General features: G+C 41.4%; 1 pseudogene; it reads left to right on the top strand.

Annotated features, from left to right (window-relative positions):
• Nucleotides 1-16,788: 16,788 nt before the first annotated feature.
• LOC145415176 (5S ribosomal RNA) lies at nt 16,789-16,907 on the top strand (annotated as a pseudogene).
• The last annotated feature ends 295 nt before the right edge of the window (nt 16,908-17,202 follow it).

Here is a 17,202-nt window from a genome sequence, read left to right as displayed (position 1 = left end):
TAGAGGAGGAGGAGGAGGAGGAGGAGGAGAGGGTAAGGAGTAGGAGCAGACTGCTAGAGACAATAATGGACTAAACCTGTAGGAAGGGCACCGGTCCAGGTGGACATACAAATACCAATCTACATCATTTTGTAATTTATTATCGCCACCTCCAAACAATTATATTTGGCATTGGAGAGATGTTTGGCAGTGAAGGGGTTAAGGGAAATTGTTCGTATCCTAAACAAAAGGGCAGTGTCTTTCAGTAGTCATAATACAAGGGAGAGATAGATGTTACAAGGAAGGGAAGAGGAAGAGAAAACACAAGTAAGAGAAAAGAGCGACGACAAGGGGATGGAGTAAGAGAAAGGAGAGACTGGGTGAGAAAAGAAGAGAAAAGAGTGGAGGCAAAAGGAGCAAGCAAGATACTGAAAGGGACTGAGGAGAAAGAAAGGGAGGCAAAAGAAATCAGGGGAGAAAATGGGAACTGGGAGACAAACGACTAGAAACGGAGAAGAAAAGAAGGAAGGAGTGAGGAGGAGAGGGAAAAGACAGGAAAGAAGAGAAAAAAGAGGAGGAAAGAGAAAATGAAGAAATATGAGAAAGGAGAGGATGAGAGACAAAAGAGAGGAGAACAGTGTGAGGACTGAAATGAGATAAGGCATGGGTGAATGAGAGAGGTAGTGTATGAGGAAGCTTCATGGAGTTTCTGGATTGTATGCAAGTTATATCGTTGTTCTTGCTAATGCCTCAATGCACCAACCTCACCCTCCACCCTCATCCCCCACTTCCTCTCTCCCTGTTCATCAGTCTACTTTCTCCAGCTTCCTCCCATCCTCACTGCTGCAATCTCTATCTCTCTCCATTCGTTGCCGTTCCTCTCCCTTCGTATTTACTTCCCTCCCTTCCCCCCCTCACCGCCTTCACTAGTTCCGTCCGTTCTTCCTCGCTCCCTCATCCCTATCCCTTCTCTGCTTTCTTCCATCCCTACCCCCTCTTTCGTCTATACTAACTTCTCTGTATTTTTTACCTCAAACCCATTTTTCCTTCCATCCCTCCCTTTCCTACGTCTCTCTTTTCTCCTCTATATCTTCTCTCTCCTTTCTACACCTCTCCTGTTCTCCCTTCATTCTCCCGTTCTCATTTCTTCATCTACATCCCATCGTCACTCTGCCTCCATCCCTCTCTTCATTCACTCCATACCTCACCCTCTCCCTCCTTCTCTCCCTCCATTCATTTCGTCTCTCCCTCTTTCCTACATCTCCTTTCCCACCACTTTTACTTCTCTCTCTCTACTTTCCTAGTTCCCTCACCTCTCTACGTCCCTCCCTTAACTCCCATAATCATCCACCTTTCTCACAGTATTCTCTATTACCCTTTCCCATCTCTTTCCCCCTTCCCTGCTTTTTTCCCACTCTCTCTTCCTTACGTCTGTTCTGTCCTCTCTTCTCTACTTTCCTCACCCTTTATCTTCCCTTCCTCCTTCCTGTTCTCTCTCCCTCCCTCCCACTCCCTTCCTTTTGTAACTCCTGCCCTTAACTTGTCTTCCTTAAGTGCAGTTTCCTCTCGCTCTTGCAGCCTGTTCATTTTTTCCATCACATCCTCCCCCTCTCACTCTTACTCTCACTCCTTTCTGTGCCTCCCTCTCGCTTTCCTTTGCTTCCATTCTCTACCTTCCAGATTGACAGCGGAGAGGAGCATTCTTATGGTGACATCGTTGACCTGGGTGGAGAGAAGTAAATGATGCTTCAGCCTGGGGACAGAAACCTCTCAACCTGCCCTGCGTCCTGCAAGGAGGATTCTGGGCCAGCCCGAAAGGAAGCAGTCTTCCGCGTGGGACAGCAGCACCCTACGCAGTTTTGTTTACTTTAGAAGTGTTTCTCCGGTGGTATTTTCCCTATTTATCACACGAGCTGGAGACATGGAGAGCAACTGGGTCCAAACATAGCACTTATACTCTGTTGGCTTCCTACATAACACAAACACAAGACACACGTGGATCTGTTCAGTGCACTTAGTGCAGAGACTGGATCCACATCACATGCACTACACTAACAAACGCCATACAAGGCCACAGCACATGCGTATGTGACAGGTGTAGCACATACACAAACATCCCCTTCATCACACCAAACACAACTCCCGCACTCCGTGCTCCTGCATTCACACAACCAGACATCACAACCTAGTCCTTGGCACAAGCACAAGTCCAACAACACAGACACACACCGGACACACCTCGCATCAAATACACGTAAACATTTTTTTTTTATTATTATTTTTTTAATGTGAGGAAGAAGGAACCAAAGGCCATGAGCCCGCAAAACTGTTCCTTCCAAGAGAAAAACAAAATACAAGAGAGAGCCAAATTCAAGATCCATTCATTTCGAGATGCCTGGACACACTGCGTTTGAAAGACTGGAGATCATAGGAAGCAGGAAATACAGACAGAGGGAGACAGTTCCAGAGTTTACCTGTTGCATAAATGAAGGACTGGGAGTAACGGTTAACTCTTGCATTAGAGAGTTGGACAGAAAAAGGGTGAGAGTTTGCTGCTAGACGGGTGCTACGCGCCCGTCGTAGAAGTGGAGGAATGCAATCAGACAGTTCAGAGGAACAGTGACCGCTGAAGTAGCGATAGAAAAGAGATAAAGATGCAACATTGCGGCGAAGAGACAGAGGTTGAAGGGAGTCAGTAAGAGGGGGAGAGTTAATGGGACGAAAAGCCTTTGACTCCACCCTATTCAGAAGAGCTGTATGTGGGGAGCCTCCCCACACACGAGAGTTGTACTCCACACAGGGGCGGATAAAACCCCTGTATAGAGTCAACAATTGTGCAGGGGCAAAGAAGGAACGGAGTCGGCTTAGCACACCCAATAGATTGGAAGCAGATTTTACAAGAGATGTAATATGATCTATCCAAGACAAGTCCCGAGCAAATGAAACCCCAAGCATGTTCAAGGATGATGCAGGATTAAGTTGAGTATTATTAAACATAAGTGGGTATACCTATGGAAGATTCTGTCGGGTTGATAGGTGCAAAAACTGAGTCTTTGATGCATTAAAAACAACCAGATTATTTTTACTCCAGTCAGAGATACGAGCCAAGTCAGACATTAGGTGTGCCATAGCCTCATCCCTTGCCTGTTGAAGTAACTGCTGAGATGGACGTTGTGGGAATCGAATGGAAAGGTGAAGGGTGGAGTCATCAGCCTATGAGTGGATAGGGTTAGATGTACAGCTTAGAAGGTTTTTGATGAACAAAAGGAAGAGACTTGGTGATAGGACAGAGCCCTGAGGAACACCACTGTTAATAGATCTAGGAGAAGAACGATAGCCGTCTACAACAGCGGCTATAGAACGACCAGAAAGGAAGCTAGAGATGACGGCACAGAAAGAAGGATAGAAACCGTAAGAGAGCAGCTTGGAAATTAAAGATTAATGCCAGACTCGATCGAAAGCTTTTGAGATGTCAAGTGCAATGGCAAAGTTTTCGCCAAAGTCCCGAAAGGAGGATGACCAGGAGTCTGAAAAGTAGGTGAGAAGATCGCCTGTGGAGCGTCCCTGACGGAACCCATATTGACGATCAGAAAGAAGGTTGTGATAGGAAAGATGCTTTAAATTTTTCTATTAAGAATAGACTCAAAAACTTTTGTGATACAGGATGTTAAAGCAATTGGGCGATAGTTAGAGGGTTGGGAATGGTCACCCTTCTTTGGGACTGGCTGAATGAGAGCAAACTTCCAGCAAGAAGGAAAGGTACAAGTTGACAGACAAAGGCGAAAGAGTTTACCTAGGCAGGGTGTAAGCACAGAAGCACAGTTCTTGAGAACAACAGGAGGGACTCCATCAGGCCCATATGCCTTATTAGTACTGAGGCAGCAATGGCAGAAAATACATCAGCTGAAGAAATATTAATGTTAGCCATGAGGAAGTCAGAGGGGGGAAGTGGTGGAGGAACAGCACCGGAATCGTCTAAGGTGGAATTGGAGGAGAACGTCAGAGCGAAGAGATCTGCTTTATCAGCAGAAGAAATAGCTACAGAGCCATCAGAGTAGAAAAGAGGAGGGAAGGATGATGAGGTAAATTTGTTAGAAAGGTTTTTGGCAAGGTGCCAGAAGGAGCGGGAAGAGTTCGCGTTGAAGAGTTGAGAGCATTTTGTACGGATGAAATTATCTTTAGCAGAGCTAAGAACAGACTTAGAATGATTCCGGGCAAAAATGTATAAAAGATGTGATTCAGGGGTGGGTTGGCTCCGGCACCCCTTATAGGCCCTCTCCTTGTTGCGGACAGCACTAGAAGAAGCGTGATTAAACCAAGGCTTTCTTGCGTTAGTCAAAAGATATGAGAAAGGAATGTATGCTTCCATGCCCGAGAGAATAACCTCCTTAATGCGCAAGACACACCCAGATGGCTCCCGGCCATAAAAGCAATAATCATTCCAGGGAAAATCAAAGACGTACTGCCTGAGGGCCTCCCAATCCGCAGCTCCAAAGTGCCAGAGACGACGTTTTTTTGGAGGGTCCGTAGGCCGTACCGGAGCGATAGGACAGGTTAAGGTGATAAGGTTATGATCGGAGGAGCCCAACGGAGAGAAAATATTAACAGTGTAAGCAGAAGGATTAGTTGTAAGGAAGAGATCAAGTATGTTGGAGCTCTCTCCAAGGCGGTCAGGGATACGGATAGGGTGCTGTACAAGCTGCTGTAGGTCATTAAGGATAGAAAAAGTGTAGGCTTGTTTGCAGGTAAACTGCGCTTTGTGAGCACGTAACGAGCGAGCGAGCACCTTATAAGTTTCCCTCTGATATATATTCATGGTAGTAGCTGAACAATGAAATATACTGTATACTGAAACAAAAAAACTTTCTCTCACATACACCCACACAGACACAGTAACACACACACACACACACACACACACACACACACACACACACACACACACTCCCACAGAAACACTGAAACATACACACACATTCTCCCATGGAAAACTCTAGATTCTAAGGGGTTCCTACGCCTTTATGGGTGAATTTTTAGTTGATAATATAATCTAGTGAATGAATGTATCACATGCAGAATGAATTTCAACTCTGGATCACATGGATGTAAGGTTATTGGAATCTGATCAGCGTTACAGTCGGATCGGGCCGGACCTGGTCAGGCGACTCATTTCCAAACTTAACTGAGAGTAAAGTCACTCGCTTGCTCGTAACAACTAAATATTGATGGTCTGTACAAAAGAGAGAGAGAGAGAGAATTATAAAAAAAAAAAAAAAAATAGAACAGTTCCTTCAGGACCATAACATACGCATAGCACCCTTGCAACAAACAAAACTGAAATACCCCCCAAATCGAACACAGTTCATACGTTTACCTGGACATACAGTGACTGTGGACCACAGAGGAGCTTCATTATATACATTCATCCATCAGTCCTTTACAAAGACAACACAAACAAGAAAATCACTTTTGCAGAATGGCAAACACTAGAAATACACTCACTCAGTCCCAGATTTAGTCACAAGCAAGCAATAATCATTTTCATCATTTACTATACATTCCCCTTGAAATCTCGCCTTCTATACGATTGCAATACACCCCTCAACACCTAGCCTTAACACAGACAAGCTAAAAACACTGCCTGGTATGAGTGCAACCAAAACAACTACAGAGGCCTTAATAGTGCTTCACAACTTAATCACACGTACAATCTCAATGACACATCACAGTACACCCTCATCCCACACCAGGCCAACCAAAACCCCTCCTCCTTAGATATCACATATTGTTCATCAGAACATCCACTCAGCATCACCTGGCGAACAGGATCCAAACTCGCTACATTATATATATATATATATATATATATATATATATATATATATATATATATATATATATATATATAAATCAGCCGTTTGAGTGTCCACTGCAGGACCGGCCTATCCCTACCTAAGCGGGGACGATACACCCTATGTATCTCTACCAAGTGGCTTAGGCTGTTTAGTTGAGATTCTATGTAGGGTGAGAAGCTCTTGTAAGTGTAATTGTTGTGTTGGAGTGGCTTTGGATGTATGGGTAGTCTGTGAACCAAGTGTAATCGGCCCACGCAAGCCGACTGGGTGCAAGTATACTTTATAGTATGCGACACTGGTTCAACCACAGCACCCCTGATGTCCGCCAAAGCAGTAAGTGGCCAGAAGAACGCTCCCAAAGTTTATTGCCCTAGCGGGGCGCGAACCCTCGTTCTTCAGTGTACGAAAACGCACTCTTTACCACTGTACCACAGGGGCTCCATATATATATATATATATATATATATAGAGAGAGAGAGAGAGAGAGAGAGAGAGAGAGAGAGATAAACAAATAGATAGATAGATACAGATAAATAGATAGATAGATAGATAGATGGATGGATAGGTAGATAGACATATAGATAGAGATAGAGATATAGATATATACAAATATAGATAGATAGATACTGACTTTTTACGCTCTAGTGTCATACCGTAAATAGAGAGAGAGAGAGAGAGAGAGAGAGAATAAAATGCAGACGCTTGTGGTAGGTGGGGGCGCTCGCCATCCACTCACTCGATGTAGTGCTGCTCTCGGGTGTCTGCCCTTTCCTCTCCTCCATCCCTCTTTCCTTCCATCCTCTTCTGTTTTCCTTCGTTCATTCTTTCCTTGTCCTTCTGCCTATGAGCAACTTTACACTCCCTCTTCTGTCTTTCTTTCCTTCATTCTTTTCTCTTCCTTCTGCCTGTGGGTGACTCTACATTAAGTGACAAGCCAAATGGTTTCCTGTACACCAGGAAACCATTTACTACGCTGGGTGGTAACCATATAACCAAATTTTGGCGTCTGGTGGTTTAGTGGGTAATTATTGCGCTCCAATCGGATTGAGCCGGTGAAGGTTTATATCCAAGGGTAGGTTGGGGTTGATTGCTCGTGTAATGCCACTCAGGGATGAGTGAGACTGGTCACTCTCATCTTAAATGTTGGGACCAACTGCCTAGCCCCGGGCTCCTACGCTCCTCATGGGGCATTGTAGGATTGGATGATGACAAATATAGATAGATAGATACTGTAGATGGATGCATAGATACATAGACAGATATAAATATAAATATATACATAATATATTCTGTAGATAGATACTGTAGGTAGCGAGATAGAAGATAGATAGGTAGACAGATAGATAGATAAATAATTATATTAGGGTGGTTCTTAGAAAATGAAAGTTTGAAAGTTGAGTCTCCCAGCCCCTCATTTTGTTCTAATGGACACTTTATGTAACATGACAAACATTTATCAAAATATATATTTATTTAGGGGTCGCGCGGTAGAGCTAAAGTTTCATTTCCTAAATTTCTGAAGAAATTTCAATATAATTTCTGAACCATGGATTTTTACGTATTGGATCAAGTAGCCAAATTGTGAAGGATCTGCAAATATATATATATATATATATATATATATATATATATATATATATATATATATATATGTGTTCTATCGCCTTTACTATTTATATTGGTCATTGATTACATTATGAAACGTGTTGGAACAGAAACCGGTGCAGGTATACTTTGGGGAGAGAACAGGAAACTTTTGGATTTAGATTATGCAGATGATATAGTTTTGATTTGTGATGGGCCAGAAGAGATGCAGAGAGTGTTGGACTGTTTGGTGAGTGAAGGTCGCAAGGTGGGTTTGGTTATTAATTGTGGAAAAACTGAAATAATCAATATGAATATGGAAAATGCGCAGGAATGTGTAATTGGAGGTATGGTTGTAAAGCAAGTTGATAGGTTTAAATATTTAGGTACTTATTTAGCCAAGGATGGTTCTTTGAACTTTGAATTCGAGGAAAGGTTAAAGAAGGCTAATCAGGCAATGGGAATGCTTAAAAATATTTGGAATAATAACAATTTCTCTGTGCATACAAAAATCAAACTTTATAAGGTAATGGTTAGGAGTATCTTAATTTATGGGCACGAGTCTTGGTACAGCACAGTGACTATGGAAAATAAATTCCTGGTGTTTGAAAATAAAGCACTTAGAAGAATATTAGGAGTTAAGTGGTGGGAAAGGATACCAAATAGTAGAATTAGAGAAATAACGGGAGTGCAGCCGATCGATGAATATGTTAGATTCTCACGATGGAAGTGGCTAGGACATGTGTATAGGAGACAGGGAATAGTACGAGGTACACCAGGGTGGGTGGCACCTGGTAGGAGAGGTAGAGGAAGGCCAAAAGAGACGTGGGTGAGGACAATGAGACGGGAAGCTGGAGATGAGTGTTGGGGAGATCTTGAGGAGTTAGCACAAGATAGGATGTGGTGGTGTGAGTTCATCGAGGCCCTATGCATCCCCGAGGGTGCCACAGGAAATGATTGATTGATTGATTGATATATATATATATATATATATATACAGGCATTCACACCTCATAGTAATCTGTTTAGTTTATCTTCATGCTTAATAATGGCAGATGGAATATCACAGCTCATGATGACTTTAAATTTAGAGGTGTCACTGAGAATATGATTCAGCTTAAATTCCTAATCATCCTTGTTGATGATAACTACTACCTTTCCTTTCTCAGGAGCAGTGATAATTATGTCATCACCATTATTCTGTGATTCAACATCTTACGATATCCACAACAAAAGAAGGACTGCCGATATCGTAAGATTTTGAAATCAGTCAAAAATAATGATCGCAGTTATTACGCGTTCTGACAAAGGACTATGGGGTAGTTATCATGAACAAGGGTGACAATGAATTTAAGCTTAATCATATTCTCTCTCTCTCTCTCTCTCTCTCTCTCTCTCTCTCTCTCTCTCTCTCTCTCTCTCTCTCTCTCTCTCTCAGTCCACTGACAAGACAATAAAATCTAGACACGAAAAGCAGAAATATTTTGTTGTACTTGTACTTTACAAATGGATTTCCCTCTATCTCGGTTTTCTCTTGATGTTAGTGTTAGTGGGGGTACCTTTTTTCTTACCACCGATCGTTGCCCAAGCCTCACACCTTTATTAAGGTGATTGGCCTGAAGAATGCTACTGTATGCTTGTAACTGTGCAAAGTATCCCGACTTATCTTTACTGGGTTTTCGAATATGGCCTTTGGAGATATTTTATATCCAAGAAATTTATAAAGATGGGCGAATGACAACCAAAAAAAGACACATAGATAACAATACCAATAAACACACGTAAAGTCAACCACGAAGGCGGATACGTTACGGAGAAAGTTTGATTCCAACGGGCCTTCTAGCCTTGTTAGTTTCTTATTAGTTCGCCTCTTGTCAGGTACACGAATTTATGTATAAAAAGCAGATACTACTTCTATAGTTTCTCTTCATCTCGATCTGCCTTCTTTCCTCTTTCCCATTTATCTATGTTTTGTTTTTTTTTCACTTCCTTCTTTATCATAATTTTTATCGTTAATTAGTGTCATTTCCATTATTTCTTCTCTTACCTGTCCTTCTGCTTATGATTCTCGTACCCCACGCCCCCATCTCTGCATAATCCCTCCTTTTCTTCCACCCTCCCTTCTCTTTCCCTCCTTCTTCTCTGCCGCTATCTCATCCTTCCTTTCTCTCTGCCTATCTCCCTTCTCCTTTCCCACCCCCATCAATCCACTCTCTTTCTTCCCCCTGTCTCCCACCATCTTTTCTTCCTCCCCCCTTCCATACCCTTTTTTTTACCTCTCCATTCCCATCCCCGTCGCCCCAAATCTCCCTCTCGACCTGTCTGCCAGCCCCTCTTCCTGCCAGCATCGCTCCATCAACTGGGTAAAGATACTGACTCTTAGTGTTTCTCGACTATTAAGTGGTGGAGGCGCCTCGGTCACGTTGCCGACTTTTTTCTTTTTCTATGTGTTCGACTCTGAGCATTGGCTTCACATCTCGTTATCATGGCTCAGTAGTCCTCCTACGTCCATACACCTCCGCATGAAGTACGGCTTAGCGGTTTGTTTTTAGTCTTAACCGTTGAGCTTTCCTGCTTAACGATTTTCATGGCGAGTTCAGTGCCTTTTATAACGGCTTTGACGGTACTAGCTAGTTCTGTGGAAGATAAATTGATCTGCAGTCTTTTTAGATTTATTTTATTAATTTACTTATTGAGATGGCTGAAATATAGCACCGTTTCAAATGCATACATAACTGTCAGTCCTTCTTTTCTCCAGAGAAGTCTCCTCTAAGGAGAATAAATACGCCTGTTGGTGCCAGGAATGAAATGCATCGGTATCATCTTACTACAAAGCTGTATTTATAGCTAGTATAATACCTTTCCGTATGTTCGTCAACATTCTCACTATTGGCAAACGATTTCATCCGTCTTATGAAATTTACCTGCAGCATTTATAGTGATTAAGAAGGTTGAAATACCGTAATTTATGGTCTCTATATCCATATGCCATCCAATCCTAGTACCTTTCCTTATCCTGACGAATTTTCCATTTTATTCTCACTATTGGCTAACGATTTCAACCATCTTATGAACTTTATCTGCAGCGTATACAGTGATTAAGAAGGTTGAAATAGCTCATGGTCTCTATATACACCTGTCATCCAAACCTACGCCGCCCCTGGTATCACCGATGTAGAGTTGTTTTTCTACGCTATTTAGTCCATCCATTAATGGCCTGGGTGATCCGTCATTAATAACACACATTATTATCAAGCAATTATGGCATATATAAAGAGGCTTGTAAATAGTGCATTTTTTTTCTAATTACACACACTAATATTTATTCATTAATCATAAAATATTTCAGCCATAATAGGAATAATCAACAAGACTCAATGAGGCCATTACCTGACTTTTGACAACGCTTTGATCAGAGTTTCCATTCATGCCTCCATTTCCATAAACCTGATTCATTTCCACAGGGCCCCATGTAATTATAAAAAAGCTCAATTAACAACCCAATGCACGCCCTAACTGCTTTATTTGAGGGCGGAGGAAATTTAATAAAAAAAGCAGATTTCGGAAATAAATAACACGAGTATATTATTTTTCAAGTTCAGTGACCTTTTAAGCACACGCCGACCTATGAAGATTTAATTTGTGACTTCGCTTTTTTTATATTTAATTAATCAGGGTTTGGCCAGGTTCATGCATGTCCAGGTTTTCATTAGCATTCAGTGCATTTTAGTGGCAATAGTTTTCTTTATTTCTCTCTGGTAAAACTTGGCTAGTTTAAATGAAGATTCGGATGTTATATACATAGTGGCTTCAGTTGTTTCTGATTAGTATTTGGCTGTTATAGGTGTCCCACAAGAACACTTGTAAATATATGATAGCACATGTAACATCACACTATGAACAGTAACTGCTTTACCGATGGGAAGAGGGAGGTGAAAAAGGTTAAAGAAGGAGTTGGGGGTCGATTAAAGCAATTTCAATTTTCGTTTAAGAACAGAAAGAGCGTCTGAAGAATCAATATAGCCTTCTCACTTGTCGTTGCCTTCGTGTGTGTGTGTGTGTGTGTGTGTGTGTGTGTGTGTGTGTGTGTGTGTGTGTGTGTGTGTGTTATAAGGAATGACGACTTCTGACTGGGAAGGTTTTAATTTGGTTTCAACGATTTTTGGTGATACTTTGATGGTCATAATGAAGAATTCGGTGGTTTTGTTTAATAGTTAAAGGCAAATACAGTAATTATCTGAGTTACTTGTGATTTTGATCATATGTAGCCCGAGTAGGTAATTTATATTTTATTCTTGCCATAGCCATCTATAATAATAATAATAATAATAATAATTATTATTATTATAATGGAATATGGTCCTTATCACTTAGTACTGAGGTAACAAATAACAGCCATAATTATATCTTATTCTACGACTGGTTTAAGGAAAATATGCTGAAAAGGAAGAAAACTGACGTCAAGTGGATTTACTAGGATAGGCTACCGCAGGTGAATAGCTGATTCAGGGCCAGATTTTTCGACTTTCATTTCAAAGGGTCTCTGCATAATTAAGTAAGATTGTTAAGCCCATAAGAGAGTATATATATATATATATATATATATATATATATATATATATATATATATATATATATATATATATATATATATATATATATATATATACTGTATGCAGAGAGAGAGAGAGAGAGAGAGGTGTAGCTGTAAGGCGTTCAATGGTTAATGGATATTATTTGCGATTATCATTGTATCGATTCTTTGAAATTCGACGGCTTGCTTTACTGCAAGAAGTATATGAATCCCTGTATAAATTCAACTGCCAACAACAGCAGTAAACTAGATTTCTTTGTTTTCCAGTCTCAGGATTTCTTTTCCAATATATGATTTTTTTTTTCTTTCCATCTAGACGAGTGTATTCAAATCTTGAAGAATTTGCCGTGTTAGAGGTGTATAGCCCTTTGGCATGAATGCGTTCAATGCGTGAGGTATTCCTAAAGTTCAGTGATATAGTTTAAAAGTAGTAAGAATAGAATGAAAATACGTCCTCAGTCTGTAACGCTGTCTCAAGATGTCGTTTGATCCGTACACTTCGATTGGTGTATTATAAAAAAAATTAAAAAAAACACACACTGGTAACCACAAGACCACCGGTCGTCAGCCACGAAACCACCAGGCGTCAACAACGAGATCACCAGTCATCAACCACGAGACCAACAGTCGTCAACCACAAGACCACCAGTCGTCAACCAAAAGACCAGTGGTCAACCAGGAGACTACCACTCTTGGACCACGAGACCATCAGTCGTCAACCAAGAGACCACCAGTTGTCGACCACGATACCACCATTCATGAACCACGATACTACCAGCTGCCGACCACGAGACCACCAGTCGTTAACCACAAGACTACCAGCCGTCAACCAATAGACCGCTAGTCGACAACCACGACACCATCAGTTATAAACCACGAGACCACCAGTCGTCAACCACGAGACTAGCAGACATCAACCACGAGACCACCAGTCGTCGACCGTAATACTACGATTCTTGAACCACAAGACCACCAGTTGTCGACCACGATACCACCAGTCGTCAATCATGAGGTCACTAGTCAACCACAAGGTCATCATTCGTCAGTTACGAGACTACCGTGAGTCAAGCATGAGATAGTCAACGGCCATATAAACTAAATTTGATTACTTGGATAAGGCAACGAGAAATTTAAAACAAGCAGTCGTACTGAGCCACTTAATGGAGATTGCTTCTGAAGCTCTGTTTGGTAGGTTATCTTGTCTCTCCTGCTCCCCCCCCATGTACGAAACACACTCTACCACCGTACCACAGAGCCTTCATATATATATATATATATATACAAAGTCAGGTCGGATTTCCTTATGCACGCATACACAGTACAAAATTTATTAAACAGAGAGAGAGAGAGAGAGAGAGAGAGAGAGAGAGAGAGAGAGAGAGAGAGAGAGAATTCATGTCAAACTTGGGTATCCAAAAAAAAATAATAAAACACGAAACATCATATATTATAGGAAGTGAGAAAAAATCGAATGAGAGAAAAAAGTCAAAGAATAAAAGAGAAAGTTAAGCGAGAGCAGGAAATTAGCTGCCGTCGGTGTTAACCTTGAAAGGTCAGGAGACAGCACACACACACACACACACACACACACTCTCTCTCTCTCTCTCTCTCTCTCTCTCACTAATCTACCGCTTTCTAACGGCGGCTATCCCGCTTTTGGCCGGATCTGGCGGTAATTTTTTTAGTCTGCCTCTTGATCTTACTGAAGCTGGGAGAAACACTATATATATATATATATATATATATATATATATATATATATATATATATATATATATATTCCATCCGTCCATCATCGAATCCTACATTTTCCCATGAGGAGCGTAGGAGCCCTGGGCTAGGCAGTTGGCCCAGACATTTAAGATGAGAGTGACCAGCCTCACTCATCCCTGAGTGGCATTACATGAGCAATCAACCCCAACCACCCCTTGGATATAAACCTTCACCGGGTCAATCCGACTGGAGCACAACAATTACCCATTAAACCACCAGGCACCAAAATTTGGTTATATGGTTACCACCCAGCGTAGTGAATGGTTTCATGGTGTACAGGAAACCATTTGGCTTGTCACTCAGTGTAGAGTCACCCACAGGCAGAAGGAAGAGGAAAGAATGAAGGAAGGAAAGACAGAAGAGAGAGTCTAAAGTCAACCGTAGGCAGAAGGACAAGGAACGAATGAAGGAGAGAATGATAGAAGAGGATGGGAGGAGAGAAGGATGCAGGAGAGCAAAGGGCAGACACCCCAGAGCAGCACTACATCGAGTGAGTGGATGGTGAGCGCCCCCACCTACCACTAATATATATATATATATATATATATATATATATATATATATATATATATATATATATATATATATATATATTGTAAGAATGGAATTTGCGGGATGCAGGAGGTAGGAAAGATGTGAGAGGTAGGAGAGCAAAGAATGGTTAGTGTTGGAAAGGAAGAGGAGGAAAGGGAGTACCAGTTTGAAAGGGAAGGATGTCGGTGATGATGATGATGATGATGATGATGATGATGATGATGATAAGTAGAAGACCATGATGATGATGGAAAATGAGAAGAGGAGGAGGGAGTGGAGGAGGAGGAAGAGGAGTAGGAAAGATGAGAGAGGGTAGGGACGGGATGAAGATAGAGAATGGAGTAGTTGTATAGTAGTTGTACTGGTGATTATAGTAGTAAAAGTAGTAGTAGTTGTAGCAGTAGTAGAAATAATAATAGCATAAGGAAAAGGAGAAGGAGGAGTAGGAAAGAGGAGAGAATTTAGGGAAGAGATGAAGATGGAGATGGGAGTTGCAGTGTAAAAGTAGTACTGATAGTTGTAGTAGTAGTAGTAGAAGAAGAAGGAGGAGAGAGTGAAGAAATTTGGTCAAATGGAGACAGAACTGCATGCCGCAGAGGGAAAAGAAAGTTGAGAGGAGATGGGAGAGAGGAGACAGAGCAGGCTACCGAAGGAATGGGAAAGGGGAGAGGACAAAGGGGAAAGAGAAGAGGATGAGAAAGAAGTAGAAGGAGGGAGGATGGACTACCGACTATCGGATAGGGAAAGAGAGGAGAGGGTAGGGAGAACAAATCAGGAGGTGAGGTAGGAATACACAAAAGGAGAGAGAGAGAGAGGGGGGGGGAGGGAGATGAGATGGAGACGAAGACGAAAGGGAGGAGATGAAGGGGAGAGGTAGAGACGGGGAGGCGAAAGTGAACGAGTAATGCGGGAAGACGAGGAAAAGAAGTGGGAGGAAAGGGGAGTGGGAAGAGAAATCAGAGAGGAAGAATAGGTGGAGAACGGGTAGAGAAGGAAGAGGTAGAGAGTAAAGGAGAGGAATGGGTATGAATGGGTAAGGAAGTAAAAGTGGCGAGATTTTAAACGTTAAGGCTTTGGGAATAAGAACAGGAAAGAAAGTAGAATGAAAGAACTAATGAAACAGAAGTAGTCAAGGGAAAAGAGAGTTGAAAGAAGCACAGTGAAACTTTGCCGCCATAGTCCACAGCAGCAGACTATGAATTCCACTGAAGTTTCTATTTTACGACAACAGTATGATATGAACACGCTATTTTTTTAACAACAGCAACAGCATCAAAATTTAACTTTATTTATCTTAAGGGTAATAAAATGTAACCCTTCTTTACAGTCCCAATAAGGGAATCAAAATTATTAAATCCCACAGATTCGACACGGTTTTTATACTAGAAATGATAAAATAATCATATGTGTATTATAAACGTCAGCTTAACACCCAGTATATCTATATCTATCTATCAGTCTATATCTATATCTATCTACGTATCTCTTTATCTATCAACATATCTATCAATCAATCAATCTATCTATCTATATCTATCTATCTATCTACAGTATATATATATATATATATATATATATATATATATATATATATATATATATATATATATATATATATATGATAAAAGGAAGGGGAAGGGGGAATAGGGACATGACTAAAGAGAGGGTTGGGATGAACAAGAGGTGCGATAAAAGAAGAAGAGGTGTCGATGATAAGAAGTTGAAATGCGGAAGACAGAGAACTGTAAGGAAGAAAGAAAGTATGAGGAAAGAATGGAAGAAGGGGATCCAGACGAAAGAAACAAGATGGTGGAACACTGTAGAAGGAAAGAAGTATCATGAGAGGGATGGAGAGAATATTGTGGTAGAGAAGGAATGGGATTCGTAATGTGAAGGACACAGCACTAAATGTATGAAAGAAAAGATAAAAAATAAGCATGACAAGGAGGAGGAGGAGGAGGAGGATGTGGAAGAACATGGTGAAGGGGAGATGGTGAAACAGGAGAAGTGGAAGAAGAGGAGATCAACGTAGGCACGTTCAAGAAAGAAGGGCTAGAGGAAAAAGAAGCCAATAAGGAAATCCTGATGCAGTAGGAAGAAGAAGAAGAAGAGGAAGGGGAGAGATGGATATATATATATATATATATATATATATATATATATATATATAAAGAGAGAGAGAGAGAGAGAGAGAGAGAGGGGGGGGGAGGGGCGGAAAAAGCGTGTAGGTAAAGGGAATGGGATGTATAGGCAAGGAGAAGGTTGAATGCAGGTAATGTGGGGTATGAAGGAGTGGATGGAAAGGAGAGGAGATAGAAAACAGGCAAAGAAGGAAGAAGAAGAAGAAGAGAGGAAGAAAGAAGATGAAAGGAGGAAAATGAGAAACGTGAAGGAAATCTGAGTGCAAACTTGTGTGACCAGATGAGGTTAGGAAGGATAAATGCTGGTATTCTCAACAATTTACCTTGGTAAATCAGCCATACCACGTTGAGTACACCGCTTCCCGTCCGATCAACGAAGTTAAGCAACGTTGGGTCTGGTTAGTACTTGGATGGGTGACCGCCTGGGAACACCAGATGCTGCTGGCATCCCTACGTGTCAAGTGGGGTTGGTGGAGGATTAGTGCCCCTCCCCGTAAAACAATTAACTCTAAGCCCTTCGTCACCCCGTCTGGAATACATGGCGTCTGGCAATGAATGAATGAAATGAAATCAGCCAGAATAACCAAACGAGCTATAAGGAGAAAGAAAAAAGAATCTCATTTCATCCCCTTCATTACTGTACGTACACAGCTCATTTTTCTGTTTCTTGTTATAGTCGGACGATTTCAAGCAGGTTAGAAGAGATCCGGTATTTCACGGGTTAGAAACAACCCCCATTAAT

The sequence above is a fragment of the Coenobita brevimanus genome, chromosome 101 (assembly GCF_032717465.1).
Source record: "Coenobita brevimanus isolate Jiangsu-jjx chromosome 101, ASM3271746v2, whole genome shotgun sequence".
NCBI classification, from domain to species: Eukaryota; Metazoa; Arthropoda; class Malacostraca; order Decapoda; family Coenobitidae; genus Coenobita; species Coenobita brevimanus.
This window is presented reverse-complemented; position numbering and strand designations above follow the sequence as displayed.